We start from the raw sequence: 16549 nt of genomic DNA, 5'->3' as shown, positions 1-16549 counted from the left end.
CCAAACAACCATAACCACCCTTCAGCCGCAGAAACCAGCGAAGGACACCCCAAGAACACCTAAACCCAGCAACTTGAGACTCCATCTCCGTCACCTGAGACAGCAGAACCACCCGCCGGCCAGACCAGCCGTTTCTGATTTGAAAACACAAAAAACTAAGGCTCTTCTTCTTCTTCATGGAAAACCTAGAAAAATCCTAGAGACACCAAACAAGCAGCCGCCGTCAGACCTCCTATGTTCACCATGCATCTGCCATCTCCGGCGAAGCTTCACCTCACACACGACCCATCTCCTGCACACAAAACAGCCGCGATACTCCCTCTTCAGTCCAGATCTAGCACATCATCCTCACCCATCGTCCTCACTGCGAGAAACAAGAAACACACACACACGTATCACAGAAAAATAAAGGACAGATTGAGTAACAAAAAATAGAGTAGGAACGAAAACTGAGGTTCGAGGTTCAGGTCATTCGCCGGTTCGAGTTCGGGCCCGACGAGATCGTCCGTTCGTTAGTTCCGCTCGCGGTTCGAAGGTCTTTTTACTGGTCTTTGATCGTTTTCCAGACGAGGATACGCATTGTTCGGCTTTTTGGGTAATAATTTTAAAGGCAACTATTTGTTCACTTGAGGTCCAATTCTTCCCCTCTTATTTTTATCTAATAGTCTTGATCTTTATATGATTAGAGACATGTTTTAATGGTTTTTTTTAGATTGCTTGATTCTCTATTTGTTTGAGAATGTTGTTTCTGAGATTGGCAAAGGGAGCGTGATTTGGTTTTGCAATGGTTGTTTGCAATTTTTATGAATATGCCTGCTTGTTTGGTTAAGTTTAAGCGCAAAAATGAGTTATGAAGTTATACGAACATCATCTATTGAGAAAATAAGGGTCTTGCTTATATTACTAGCTGATTCATGTGTATTGCATTTTAGTTCTTGTTGCAATTTTGTCCATTTTACATCTTATTTGGCTTTATATCAATTTTGGTATCCCTTCCAAAGACCCCTGTTGCTAATTTTGAGCCGTGTAATTAATGACACTGAAATTTCTCATTTTGGTCTTCTAAGTATATGATGAATGCATTTGATCGGTTAAGGTTTAGTTGATTCATATTGATTTGGTTTATGGTTTTCAGTTATTGTCTTCCCCTAAGTTTCTTTTAATGAATTTTCTGTGATGGAGTTTGGATGAATTCATAATGTGCTAGGTCCTCTGTTTCTTATTTTGTTCTTTTAATTTCGAGTTTGAGTAGTCTAAGCTTAGTAATCTCATAAGACCTTGTACAGATTTTATTTCCTATTTTTGAGACCTTACAAATATTAGTGTAAACGGGGTTGTTAATTGATGCTAGCTTCAATTGAATAATATCTGGATATCGTAATTTGCTTTAGGCACGTTTAATATATCGTCGTGATTGTGTACACGTTCGTGTGACATAATTATGATTTTTTATAAACAAATTGGAGTATGCATTCGCGCAACTTCAACCAAACTTTCTTAATAATAATAAAGCGTTATTGATTGTGGACACGTTCGTGTGACATATTTTTGACGCGCCAAACAAATGGGCACACGTACGCGTGACCTGTTTTAAGATATTTGCTTAATTAAAAGAGGTGAATGCACATACGTTCTAAAAGTAAGTACTTAGACAATTTGATTAAGCCAAGTATGATCAGAGCGACCGTGCTAGAACCGCGGAACTCGAGAGTGCCTAACACCTTCTCCCGGGTTAAAAAAATTCCTTACCCGGATTTCTGTATTTTGCAGACATTAAAACAGAGTCAAATCTCCTTGATTCGGGATTCTAAACCAGTGACTTGGGACACCATAAACTATCCCAAGTGGCGACTCTGATCTTAAATAATAATCCTGTATCGATTGTCACTTAAATTGGAAAAACTCCCTTATACTCCTTTTCGGGGGTAGGAAAAGGAGGTGTGACACTTATTTCATTGTACTTTTGTTTATTTCTGCTTACTTCTCTGCTTCCCTGAAGTATTTCATGTAGTTTGATAGCTAAATTTTCTTTGAGAAATTTGAGAAAAGTTAACCTAGGTTTAGAAATAGGGGTTTGAGAATTTCAATCTGTTAGTTTCATTGTATAAATAGTAGTAAATAACCCTAATCCCATATGTATTAGGAGTAGGACATGTATTGTATATATAGGGCTCATTGTAGCATTGTCAATAAATTAATCAATAATATATTTTCTCCTGTGCTTTCTCACATGGTATCGGAGCTTAAGTGAGAAAATTATTGTTGTGCGTCATTCCAGCAACTTCCGGGAAGAAAGACCTCGTCGCCGTGCAATTTTCCGGCGACTTAAGAGGCAGTCCGTAACCAAAATTACTTTCCGTTGGTGTTGTGCAAAAACCAACACCACCACAGGGTTCCCAGGGCTTAGGCGACCAAACCCCACCAAAGATCTCCGGCAGCCGACCACTCACAGCCCTCACGCGCGGATCAGAGCTCTGTTTTTCCGGCGAGTCCTTCCCCACGCGCCGGTGCGTGTGGCCTTTTCAAGGCCAAATTTCAAATTTTTTCCTTCAGGCAGCCTGTTCGCGTGGCCTTTCCGAGCCTACCCATCAAGTTTACATCAGATTTCGACGACTTTTTTATTTTCCGGCGAGCTACAGTATTTTCGGTGAACAGTAACAGTCAAACAGTGATTTCCAAATAATTTTCTGACCTTTTCCGGCGTGAACATTATAATGTCATTCTTAGACTCACAATTCGTTGGATCGAATGCATTAAATCCAATCCAGATGGTTTCTTTACCGGATTATATTGAGTTCCTTCAGTACAAAGCACATAAACAGACATCTTCAGGATTAGCCTCCGTTGTTCCAACAAATAGTAGCATGAATTGTGTCTCCCAATCTTCACCTTCTGAGTCGTGGGTCATTGATTCAGGTGCATCTGATCATATTTCTGGTAACAAATCTCTTTTCACTAGTATCTCATATTCTCAATCTCTCCAACAGTCACAATGGCCAATGGTTCTCAAGCCATGGCAACTGCAATAGGTCAAGCAAGTCCACTTCCTTCCTTACCTTTAGACTCAGTTCTTTATGTTCTTGGTAGTCCTTTTAATCTCATAGTCGTTAGTCGCTTAGCCAAATCACTTAAATCTGCTTTTTTATTTCTTGATGACCTTGTTTTTATACAGGAACGCAGTACAGGGCGGATCATTGGTACCGGACGTGAATCAGATGGACTTTATTACCTTATCCTTGCAAAATCACATGGACTCACATCTTGTCTTCCTCCAATAACTTCTCCCGTTACTGATTCACCAGATTTATTACATAAACGGTTAGGACATCCCAATTTGTCAAAACTTCAGAAAATGGTACCTGGCTTATCTCACTTGTCCACTCTAGAGTGTGAGTCGTGTCAGCTCGGTAAGCATACCCGCTCCCATTTCTCGCCGCGTCTTGATAATCGAGTAGAGTCACCTTTTTCTTTAGTACATTCAGATGTTTGGGGTCCTAGTCGGGTTAGTTCTACCTTAGGATTCTGCTACTTTGTCAGTTTCATTGATGATTATTCCAGGTGCACTTGGATATTTTTGATGAAAAATCGATCTGAGTTGTTTTCTATTTTCCAGACCGTCCACGTTGAAATTCAAAATCAATTTGGGGTTTCTATTCGTACATTTCGTAGTGATAATGCCCTAGAGTATTTGTCTTTCCCATTTCAGCAGTTTATGAACTCCCATGGGATTATTCACCAAACATCTTGTCTGTACACATCCCAACAAAATGGGGTAGCTGAAAGAAAGAATAGACATCTTATTGAAACTGCTCGTACCCTACTCATACAATCTCATGTTCCGCTGTGTTTTTTGGGGGGATGCAGTTCTTACATCTTGTTATCTTATTAATCGTATGCCATCTTCAGCTATCCAACATCAAGTTCCATTCTCTGTCCTGTTTCCCCACTTACCTTTGTTCTCTCTTCCACCCCGTGTCTTTGGGAGTACATGCTTTGTTCATGACCTTACTCCAGGAAAAGATAAGTTAGCTCCTCGTGCTCGTAAGTGCATATTTCTGGGTTACTCAAGAATGCAAAAGGGATATCGATGTTATTCTCCTGACCTTCAGCGATTTTTTATGTCCACTGATGTTACCTTCTTTGAAACCCAATCATACTTCACAGGTCCAGTTAATCACTTAGATATTTCTGAGGTGCTACCCGTTCCTTCTTTTGGAGATTCAGTCCCTATCTCCCATTCATCTTCCTCCATAGCTCCACCGCCTACAGTTCCAGTTGCAGCTCCACCACCTATAGTTCCAGTGTCACCACCGAGTCCAGTGCCACCACCTAGTCCAGTTCCACCAACCATAGCTCCAGTGCCACCACCTAGTCCAGCTCAACCTTCTACAGCTCCACCACTCCTGACTTATCATCGTCGTCCGCCCCCAGCATCAGTCCCAGCTGGTTCACGACCTGCACCTGACCCTGCTAATACTGCGGACTTGTCTCCTCTTAATCAACCGATTGCACTACGAAAAGGTATACGGTCCACACTTAATCCTAATCCTCAATATATCGGTTTAAGTTACCATCGTCTCTCATCATCCCATTGTGCATTTGTGTCATCTTTGTCCTCTGTTTCCATTCCTAAGTCTACAGGTGAAGCACTGTCTCATCCCGGATGGCGACAGGCTATGATTAACGAGATGTCTACTTTACATACGAGTGGTACTTGGGAGCTTGTTCCTCTTCCTTCGGGTAAATCGACTGTTGGTTGTCGTTGGGCGTATGCAGTCAAAGTTGGTCCAGGTGGCCAGGTTGATCGACTTAAGGCTCGTCTTGTTGCCAAAGGATATACTGAGATATTTGGACTTGATTATAGTGATACTTTCTCTCCCGTGGCTAAAATTGCATCAGTCCACCTTTTCCTATCCATGGCTGTTGTTCGCCATTGGCCTCTCTATCAGTTGGACATTAAGAATGCTTTTCTTCACGGTGACCTTGAGGATGAGGTTTATATGGAGCAACCACCTGGTTTTGTTGCTCAGGGGGAGTCTAGTGGCCTTGTATGTCGGTTGTGCCAGTCCCTCTATGGTCTAAAGCAGTCTCCTCGAGCCTGGTTTGGTAAGTTCAGCACAGTTATTCAGGAGTTTGGCATGACTCATAGTGAAGCTGATCACTCTGTATTTTATCGACATTCTGCTTCAAATCTCTGTATTTATCTGGTCGTTTATGTTGACGATATTGTTATTACCGGCAATGATCAGGATGGTATTAGTAAGTTGAAGCAACATCTCTTTCAGCACTTTCAGACTAAGGATTAGGCAGATTAAAGTATTTTCTGGGTATTGAGGTCGCTCAGTCTAGCTCAGGTATTGTAATCTCACAACGAAAGTATGCTTTAGATATTCTTGAGGAGACAGGAATGACAGGTTGTAGACCTGTTGACACTCTGATGGATCCGAATTCTAAACTTCTGCCAGGACAGGGGGAGCCTCTGTGCGATCCTGCAAGATATAGGCGGTTGGTTGGTAAATTAAATTACCTCACAGTGACTAGACCTGACATTTCCTTTCCTGTGAGTGTTGTGAGTCAGTTTATGGATTCTCCCTGTGATAGTCATTGGGATGCCATTGTCCGCATTCTTCGGTATATAAAATCAGCTCCAGGCAAAGGCTTATTGTTTGAGGATCGAGGCCATGAGCAGATCGTTGGATACTCAGATGTTGATTGGGCAGGATCACCTTCTGATAGACGTTCTATGTCTGGATATTGTGTCTTAGTAGGTGGAAATTTGGTGTCTTGGAAGAGCAAGAAACAGAATGTGGTTGCTCGGTCTAGTGCAGAAGCAGAATATCGAGCAATGGCTATGGCCACATGTGAGCTAATTTGGATCAAACAGTTGCTTAAGGAGTTGAAATATGGTGAGATTAGTCAGATGGGACTTGTGTGTGATAATCAAGCTGCTCTTCATATTGCGTCAAATCCAATGTTCCATGAGAGAACTAAACACATCGAGATTGACTGTCACTTTGTTAGAGAAAAGATACTCTCGAGAGATATTGCTACAAAATTTGTGAAGTCGAATGATCAGCTTGCTGATATTTTCACCAAGTCCCTCACTGGTCCTCGTATTAGTTATATATGTAACAAGCTCGGTACATATGATTTATATGCACCAGCTTGAGGGGGAGTGTTAGTTTTATTGTACAAATAGTAGTAAATAACCCTAATCCCATATGTATTAGGAGTAGGACATGTATTGTATATATAGGGCTCATTGTAGCATTGTCAATAAATTAATCAATAATATATTTTCTCCCGTGCTTTCTCACACAATCAAACTTTCATCTCAAAACTGAAAGGCCATCATATTGAAATTGTTGGTAAAGGTCTAATTCATGACGCAACTGGTTTGGTTACAATCTGGGTGAAGTATCAATGTGCTGTATTTTAACCTTTCAAAGGTGAGGTTTTGGAAGCAATAGTTACCATGGTTGACGATATAAGAAAATTTCTTGCATTAAAGAAAGTTGTAATATTTTTCTTTACTATCTATATTCTTCATTCAATGTATATAGGATTTTTCCCTGAAGCAAGGCATGTTCAGTTTCAGTCGTTGGTATTATCCTAAAGAAGCTAAGATCTTCATATGTTTTCACTTGGTGTGGTTCATCGGTTCACCTTCCTTATAGTTCAGTACGGTTTCAATTTCGCCAGTATTGCTTACGAGTCGCTGAATGAAGAAGTTCAAAGTTGCGTCTGGACAACAATTCTATATACTTGAGGATTGCACAATTCATCTAAACTTGGATATTTATGTTAGTTCCCTCTGATTGAGGTGGATCAATTTGTTGGGCGTACCCTTGAGTAAGTTTTAAGATTCACGAAATTCATATTTATTGACTTCTGAGACTCTGCAGGGTAAGAATTTTTACTTCTATATCATGTGAGCATTACCTCTCTTTGAGAGTAAACTATATTAATTGTTGTTTAGGAGAGTGAGCTTTTAAGCATTTTCTTTTGAAAAGTTCTAAAATTTTATAAATTGAAATGTTAGGAGAGGAATGGTCGTTTGATATTTCCACGTTACAGTTTGAATAGTTTAAACTTGGATATTTATGTTAGTTCCCTCTGATTGAGGCGGATCAATTGGTTGGGCGTACCCTTGAGTAAGTTTTAAGATTCATGAAATTCATATTTATTGACTTTTGAGACTTGGCAGGGTAAGAATTTTTACTTCTATATCATGTGAGTATTGCATCTCTTTGAGAGTAGACTATCTTAATTGTTGTTTAGGAGAGTGAGCTTTTAATCATTTTCTTTTGGAAAGTTCTAAAATTTTATAAATTGAAATGTTAGGAGAGGAATGGCCGTTTGATATTTTCACGTTACAATTTGAATACTCCAATATTAATGGTTATGTGTTGCAACTCCACGTTGCAGTTTGAATACTCCAATATTGATGGTTATGTGTTGCAACTTATTTTTTTTTAAAAAGTTGTGTACTGCAGTGTGAATTATGAAGCTCATTTTAGGGTGAACAAGGTTTTGCATGTTGCTACTTGAAGTGGCCAATAGCAATAACATGCTTAACTGCTTTTATCTATGGTGTTTCATTTGTATCTTCCTCTGGGACTTTGCAATACTTGCTGCAACTGCATAAAGTTGGTTTAGGTCCATTATATCATATTGGATTCAATGCTGCTTATGAATTCTAATTATCAACTTTGAAGCTGATATAATTCTTAAGCCATGTATGGTGTATGCCAATATACTAATTTAATTGGGCATGGGAGTTGAGGATAGAGATGTAAAATTTAATCAGCAGAAGATTCTCAGTTAAATATGATACAAGTTTTAAAACATCAAAGCAATAACAGTAAACAACTTCATACTTCAAGAATAGATTCGTATTCTAAAGGAGAAGATACTGAAGGAAAGGGGGTTCCCATATAAAAATTTGATTATGTTTTCAAAAGTTTAAAGACAATTTATATTACTCTTTGGAGTCTAATTATTAATTATACTTTCTGATCATGTCTTTGAGGAGTGAGATATATTTTTCATTTTAACTGTGTTTTCTAAAGTAGAATTAAGTTTCTGAAAAATGAATTTCTTCTTAACTTTCTATGATGTAAGAACCCTTAGTTCTTGATTTTTGTGATTTTTATCTCTAGAGGAATCTGCAACTGTTTAGAGGAATGAAGGAGCGACTAAGATATTTTAATCACTTGATGATATGACTTATAGCTTGTTGCCGAAAAGAGGAAGTAGAATTTGCAGGTATGTAAGTTGTGCAGTTGTGATATTTTGTATTGTCTAAAATTTGTTGAGACATTTTTCCTTATTCATAATGTAGCTAGGAGTTCAGGGGAGATATTTATGCGTAATTACAGCAGATGAACAAGAAGGGTCGTGGCACCAAATTAGTGAATCACTTAAAGCAGTTGGCATGCTATGTGAATTGGCTAACTCATTCTCAAACAGAGTGACAATAATATTGTTAGTTTCATTTTGTTTTGTGTTTGTTGCCATCTGTATTGTAACGACCCGACCGGTCGTTTTGAGCTCTAGCGCGTCTTTCAGAAGTCAGAGGCCATGAGCAGCTTCATTTCAGGTATTATGACTTGTACGCGTGGTCGGAATTGAATTTCGGGAAGTTCGCAGTTGATTTGGAAATAGAATTCTCATTTCGAAAGCTTAAAGTTGAAAGAATTAACTAGGATTGGAATTTTGAGTAAACGACCTCGGAATCGGGATTTGAAGGTTTCAGCAGGTTCGTATGATGATTTCGGACTTGGGCGTATGCCCGGTTCGGGTTTTGGATAACCCGGGAGCGTTTTGGCGCCTATTGTGGAAGTTAGCATTTTGGAAGAAATTTCATAAGTTCGGCTTGAAGTGCATTTCAGTGTTATCAATGTCCGTTTGGGATTTTGAGTCTGGGAGTAGCTCCGTATGGTGATTCTGGGGTTGGGAGCGCGATCGGAAGTGAATTGGGAGGTCCGTGGGTCATTTTGAAGTCATTTCGCTAAAGATGGAAATTTGAAAGTTTTGAGAAGTTTGACCTGAATTGGGTTTTTTGATATCGGGGTCGGAATCCGATTCCGGAAGTTGGAGTGGGTTCGTAATGTCGAATATGACTTGTCTGTAAAATTTGAGGTCAATCGGACGTGATTTGATAGGTTTAAGCATTGAAAGTAGAAGTTTGAAATTCTAAAGTTCATAAAGCTTAGATTGGAGGTCGATTCGTGGTTATAGCGTTGTTTGATATGATTTGAGGCCTCGAGCAAGTCTGTAACGTGTTTTGGGACTGGTTGATATGATTGGTTGGGATCCCGAGGGCCTCAGGTGGATTTCGGATGGTTAACGGATCGAAAATGGGATTTTTGGAAGGCTAAAATTGCTGGTTGCTGTCATAACCGCACCTGCGAGAACTGGGCCGCAGGTGCGGAGCCGCAGAAGCGGCTAGAAGAGACGCAGATGCGGTTTTGGGCTGGAGGTTAAGGAACCGCAGATGCGGTCATGTACCCGCAGAAGCGGGACCGCACCTGCGCTAGTCGAGTCGCAGAAGCGGGAATGGGCGGCTAGGCTGGTACCGCAGATGCGGTCATTTTGCCGCAGATGCGGGACCGCACCTGCGGTAGACGAGGCGCAGAAGCGGAAATAAGGGGGGCCTGGGAAGGACCGCAGATGCGGTGGTGTGGCCGCACTTGCGGAACCGCAGAAGCGGTCGAGTGACCGCAGGTGCCGAAAGTGCTGGAGGCGGTGTGTTGTTTTAAAGTCGGGATTTGGCCCATTTCTTTCATTTTCTCTTGGTTTGGGCGATTCTTGGAGGATTTCAAGAGGGGATTTCATCATTCAATGGCAAGGTAAGTCATTCCCATCCATCTTAAGTTAAATACATCGATTATGTATAGATTTTGGCATGTAAATTGGTAGAAATTTGGGGTTTTGGTAGAAAGACCTAGAAATTCACATTCTTGGAATGTGACCACGATTTTGGGTATGGAATTAAGAGGAAATTATATATTTGAGTTCGTGAGGCTATGGGTAAACTTGTTCTTCAAAAATTTTGGAAATCCGGGCAAGTGGGCCCGAGGGCGTTTTTGTCAACCTTTCGATCGGGGTTAGGAATTGTTATAAATTGGATTAATACGAGTAGTTTATCGTATATTAACGAATTTTCATAATCATTAGCTAGTTTTGGGAGTATTTAGCATCGATTCAAGTCTTCGGAAGGGCGTGGAATGCCGGTTATGGATCTTCGGAGCGAGGTGAGTCTCCTTTCTAATCTTGTGAGAGGGAATTGTCCCCATAGGTGAATTAATTGGTTATGTGCTCCTATTTGTGGGGGCTACGTACGCACGAGGCGACGAGAGTCCGTGCGTAGCTACTATTATGTTCTTGTCCGGGTAGTCTAGGACCCAAAAGCATGATGTACTTGAAATATTTGTAATCTTATTAACAGTTTGAATTAGTTAAATCACATAGCACAAGTAAATAAATTTCTAAGAGAATTAAACCTTATTCCCTAAATCATTAAAAGAGAATTGGCTTCTAATGGGATGAACATTCCCCGAAAAATTCTTGATTTGCTGTTGAGCATGTATTTCTATGTGTACCTGCGTCGCATGTATGGTACGCGAGCAGGGTGATTGTTTATTTAAATTTGACTGCGTCGCATGGGTGATTCGCGAGCGGGGTAATAGATTCATCTATGGTTCATGCCGTTCGACCCTCGGCAGTGAACATTTTACATTTATGTTGGATCGGGCCGTACGACCTCGGCATGAGTTGCGCATGCTTATATTGCTTGCCTTGATATTTTGTTGATATTGGTAGCTGCTCCCCCGACTTGAGATAATTGTTAATTAAAGGATTATGAATCCGGAGGCTTTTTATAAAAAGGAAATTTTTACCTGTCTAGTAATTCAGTTGAATCTACTGTTGTCCTTATTAAATTCGTGAGATCACCGCTTTAATAATATTATTATTTGACCCTTAGTAAGTGTCGAAGTTGCCATCTCGTCTCTACTTCTTCGAGATTAGGCGGGATACTTACTGAGTACACGTTGTTTATGTACTCATACTACAATTATGTGCATTTTTGTTGCACAGGCACTTGTACTACTAGTGGCCCACTGGGCGTAGCAACATGGATGATACTGGGACTAGGTGAGTTGCACTACTCGAGGCGGCCCGCAGCTAGTATAGTCCCTTCCAGTATATTGTATTTACTTTCTGTCCATCTGTATTCCGGACGGATGTTGTATTGTATTGTTTCTTAGAAATAGCTTATGCACTTGTGACACCGGGTTCTGGGATGGTTGTAAAGTATTTTATAACAACTGCTTATTATTTAATTTGATTTAAGACGATTATCATTTTAAAATGGCGAATTTGAAGGAAAAATCATAGATTTCAAGAGTAATAAAACAAGGATTTAATTAAGTATTTTGGTTGGCTTGCCTGATAGTGGCGTTCGGCACCATCACGACCCTTAGTGGATTTTGGGTTGTGATAACATGGTATCAGAGCACTAGGTTCCTAGGGTCTCACGAGTCATGAGCAAGTTTAGTAGAGTCCCGCGGATCGGTACGGAGACGTTTGTACTTATCCTCGGGAGGCTGCAGGACTGTTAGGAGTACTTCCCTTCTTGATTCCTCTTCGTGCGATTTGATCCCTTGAGGTTTATGCTCTTGCTTCCTTCCTACTCAATCTTACGCGACGCGAACCGCTTCTTATAAATCAAGAATTCAAGAATTGTAATGGTACTACCGATGCAGTGCGGGGTGTTTTCCCTGTGTAGTTGTCTCAACTATTATCGTCGCCTTGTAGAAGGATATTCTGTCGTTTCAGCTCAGTAGCGGTACTTCCGAGAGCTCTGAGGCTAGGCACAAGTTGCCATGTTGCTATAAACGATTGTTTCGCAGTATTGATGTGATGGTAGGATGTTTGCCTACGTGTCGGGGCAAAGAATGACTTGAAGGGAGGTTTACTCAGTGCATGATTCAGAGATTCGGTATTTTACTTCTGGCGGAGGAAAGGCAATCGGACTAAGAATGTGCAGATTTGGGTTGATGGAGTAATGAGATTTGGTATTTGCGAGCGTGGTAGAGTTTTCTTCGATGATGAGGTGTAGTTGTCCCTATTGAATGTACTAAGTTTGCCGGCGTTATGATCTTCTACATTCGCCTTTGGGGTAAGCTATTGTGAAATAGTATTGAAAATGCGGCTGTCTGATATCGCAGGGTGCGGTAGTTCAGGATTGAATCAGTGCTTCTAATGTCGACGGTATGAGAAAGATGACCTTCGGAAAGGTGTAAGGTTAGCAGCAATTGTGGGTTCAAGCGCCACGAAGATAGATTGTATTTAAGGCAACAACTGAGCAGCAACGGATGAGAAGGGACATGTGGGGAGTGTCAGGCGGTAGTTAAAATTTCTAGAAGGCCAGGTATAAGAAGCAAAGATCGGGTAGTCGACTAAAGGGGTGAGTTTCGCCAAAGTGGGAGATTTTGGATTGATTTGGGGATTTTAGTGATTGGTGATTTGGGCCTACGGATTAATTTGAAGCATGGGCTATTATGCGGCATGAGATTTGGTATAGCGGAAAGGAGCTGCTTGAAATGAAGAAGAATACTACCTAACTTTGAATTGGAAGGATGATGCACACATAATTGATGTCCACGGGGAGTGAAGGGACTGGTGCAGCTAGAGAGTGAGCTCGGACTTAGGATGGGTCATTGATGCCGCAGTGATTGCACCCCGTGCAGTGACGTTGGAAGGTGACAGAGAGTGTTTTCCACGGGGGGAGGGGTTATTCCCCGTGAGCAGGTTAGCGGTCGCGTGGTTGGCGTAGCTTCTGCAAAGTATTCTATTGGTGATACCGCAAAGGGATCGGTCGTGCGAATGTGGTTGTTGATTCAGAGTATAAAGAGGGGGTTTTATAGAAAGATTTCGAGGAAATTTTGCGGTCGATTGCGCAGGGTCATGTCAATAAGAGATAGGGAATCCTAGTGAATTTCAGAGTTATGTAATAGTGGCTTCAAGCTAAGTGGGAGAGTCCCACCGCCTACGATTTGGTTGTATGGTTATCTACTTGCGAGGTTTCGGGTTATTAGCATATTGATGAGCTATTCCAACTACAGACATAAGTGGTAAATTGAGCAAAGGAATTGTTAAATGTGTGCTATGGTTGGCGTTATTGGCTCATGTTCAAACTTGGGAAAGGATTCAAGATTCATGCCTTGTATAGATGCTGGTTTCAAGGGAAGGGATTCAGTCGAGTGCTTCATTGAGATGGGTGTTCATATGCCAATGGAGCCACGGAGTTGATTATAATCGGGACCTAGTCAGAGCGGGTTGCTCTCAGCAACGGTCCTAGTGAATTCGAAGGGTAAAGCATGGTGCCTAATGATTTCAAGCACATAAGTACGATTAAGAATCAAGCTTTGTAGCAGCTTATGAGGAGAGGCACATAATGTTTTATGATGGTTTGACTTGCAATGTAACTTTTGGGAGGTACGAAGTGGTTTGTGGAAGTTGAGACAGCATGGTCTCGTGATTCAAGGTCACTCGGGATGAGTGCAGATGAAGTGTGTTATGTGTTGAATGGCATTATTATCATTTCTCAGGCAATCGAGAATTAATTTGGAAGAGGACAGACTGGTTAGCCATAGTTGAATTGGCATATTGGTGGTAGTGATCAGTTCCCCCAACAAATGATGCAAGTGATTTGTGGTGATACGTGCGAGGCCTGTCGGCCGCCGTAATTGATGTTATTCAGAAGTGTTCTACTGTTATGGCCTGTCATGTGTAGGCGGGTCCCGAAAGGGCTATGGTGGCTTAAGACCACTACTTAGAGATTTGGCGTATTCTACGGTTATGAGAGTTCTTATGTGTGTTGCTAAGGATCTTCTGAAGTGAGATAAGTGAAGAGATTTAGATAATGAAGCGATTAACCTATTAGTGGTTCCGGAGTTATGATGGAAATAGTGTCATATTGAATATTGGCATGTTGGGTGCAGTGAGCGGTATGGGATTTGAAGTAAGGATCAAGGTTGCAGTTCAGTGTTAAAGAGGATGTCACAAGCTCGGATGAGCAGGAAAGTAGTTTCAATGTTTAAAGTAAGTTGGCATTGTCTTCAGCGTCACCTGAGATCGGTGTTTTGTGAAAAAGGCTTTGCATCATAGTTAAGGATTCTTGATCGCTTTTTAGCGTTAGTGCGGCCGGTGAGTTGGAGGTACATGCTTGTTATCTGTCACGGAAGGTTGGGGAGCGTGCCCCACAGGGAGGTTGTATAAGTGTGACATGTAGTCACTTGATTGATCGAAACGTTAAACCAAGTATGAAGATTGTGGTGATATCGTTGATTTGGGAATTGATGCCTGGGGGCACTTGATTTATTGAGTTGTGGACTGTGGATGATTACTCCGGTTATGATGGTTGTTCTTATGTGTTATGAGAGAAAGGGGAGTCGTTATAAACCTTAGAAAGGTTGTTGGCCTGATTCACTGCGATCAGAATCAGCTTGAGGTCTGTGGATGGATTTAAATGTAAATGTGGGCTCTATATCAGGCCAGATGTGTTCATTTCAGTAATGCGCTTCTTATGGAAGAGTAGTCAGGGCGTATTTCATTGCCGGTTATTTCATGTAATGATGTATTGCGCCGTGCGAGTTGTGAGACGGCTTGGTGAATTGCTTATGTGTTGAGGTTCCGCGTAGCGATGATGTTATATGAGCAAAATGGATCTTGAGATTCAGATCGTATATCGCACCTCAGTTGTGCTTGAGTTTGTATCTTATAGCGTTATATGTCTCCCCAGTGATGGTATTTTGTACTTAGCGTGCTTGTGACCGATATTCGGTATCTTATTGTAATGAGCAATCTAGCTCGATGTGTACCTCATTATGCGAATTTTATGGGTGGATCGGGTGGCACGCCGCCATGGGTATGTTGTTTGGAGCAGGTTGCGCGCCGCAACAGTATGATGTTGAGTACAGTTCCCTATATCTGTTTTTATGTGTTTTGTCTCCTATTTTCCTGAGGAAGACTCATATTAGCTGTGTGCCCGCGTCGCATGTATGATTCACGAGCGGGGTGTTAGTTCAATTATGTTGACTGCGTCGCATGTATGATTCGCGAGCGGGGTAATTGGATTTCCTTTTCAGAGTTCATTTTCATTGTATCGCGTTCGAATTGGTTGCCTATTGGCACATTGTGGCATCATATGAGACTTTTGATTATGTCCGGGGGGCTTATTTCCTGAGCAATTCGTACTGGGTGAGACGAGATCATTGGATTTAGGATCAGTGCAATCTGACTATATGAAGTATATTAAGGAGCTAAGACCATTATTTGGTTCAGAATAAGGTGATGGTTCTTGTTAGGAGTATAGACCCAATGATTTATTAATTCGGCAGTCGGTTATGAATTTCTACACATCTCTTCCGTTATGGCGGTATTGTAAGAATTAGCGCAAGACCTATGTAGGTCATGAGGTGCAATAATAGCATCACGTTCGTGCAATTTCGATTTATTTGATCAGAGAATGTTATTGTGGCCCTGTGAGTAAAGTGGTGCAAGTTGTGAATTCAGCTAAGGTATGCAGTCATGTTTCGGTGCTGCGTGTAGTTATTGATACGGTGAGCGTATGTTGGAACAAGCCTGGCAGAGAATTCCGGATGTTGGAATTGGGCTCTAAGACTTATTTGCTTGAATAAAAAGAAATATCTTCGGAATTGATCGAGCTAATGTGCTCAACAGAGTTGGGGTAGCACGGGAAGGTGCAGGAAGTGTTAAACAGTGATTTCATACTACTTCATCGTAGTTCTCAGCACGTTCGAGGACGAACGTATGTTTAAGTGGGAGAGAATGTAATGACCCGACCGGTCGTTTTGAGCTCTAGCGCGTCGTTCAGCAGTCTGAGGCCATGAGCAGCTTCATTTCAGGTATTATGACTTGTACGCATGGTCGGAATTGAATTTCGGGAAGTTCGGAGTTGATTTGGAAAGAGAATTCTCATTTCGGAATCGTAAAGTTGAAAGAATTAACTAGGATTGGAATTTTGAGCAAACGACCTCGGAATCGGAATCTGAAGGTTTCAGCAGGTTCGTATGATGATTTCGGACTTGGGCGTATGCCCGGTTCGGGTTTTGGATAACCCGGGAGCATTTTGGCGCCTATTGTGGAAGTTAGCATTTTGGAAGAAATTTCATAAGTTTGGCTTGAAGTGCATTTCAGTGTTATCAATGTCCGTTTGGGATTCCGAGTCTGGGAGTAGCTCCGTATGGTGATTTTGGGGTTGGGAGCGCGATCGAAAGTGAATTCGGAGGTCCGTGGGTCATTTTGAAGTCATTTGGCTAAAGATGGAAATTTGAAAGTTTTGAGAAGTTTGACCGGAAGTGGACTTTTTGATATTGGGGTCGGAATCTGATTCCGGAAGTTGGAGTCGGTCCATAATGTCGAATAGGACTTGTCTGCAAAATTTGAGGTCAATCGGACGTGATTTGATAGGTTTAAGCATTGAAAGTAGATGTTTGAAATTCTAAAGTTCATAAAG

This window comes from Nicotiana attenuata, chromosome 8, assembly GCF_001879085.1.
Source record: "Nicotiana attenuata strain UT chromosome 8, NIATTr2, whole genome shotgun sequence".
NCBI classification, from domain to species: Eukaryota; Viridiplantae; Streptophyta; class Magnoliopsida; order Solanales; family Solanaceae; genus Nicotiana; species Nicotiana attenuata.
The sequence above is the reverse complement of the archived record's forward strand: the minus strand, read 5'-3'. Positions refer to the sequence as shown.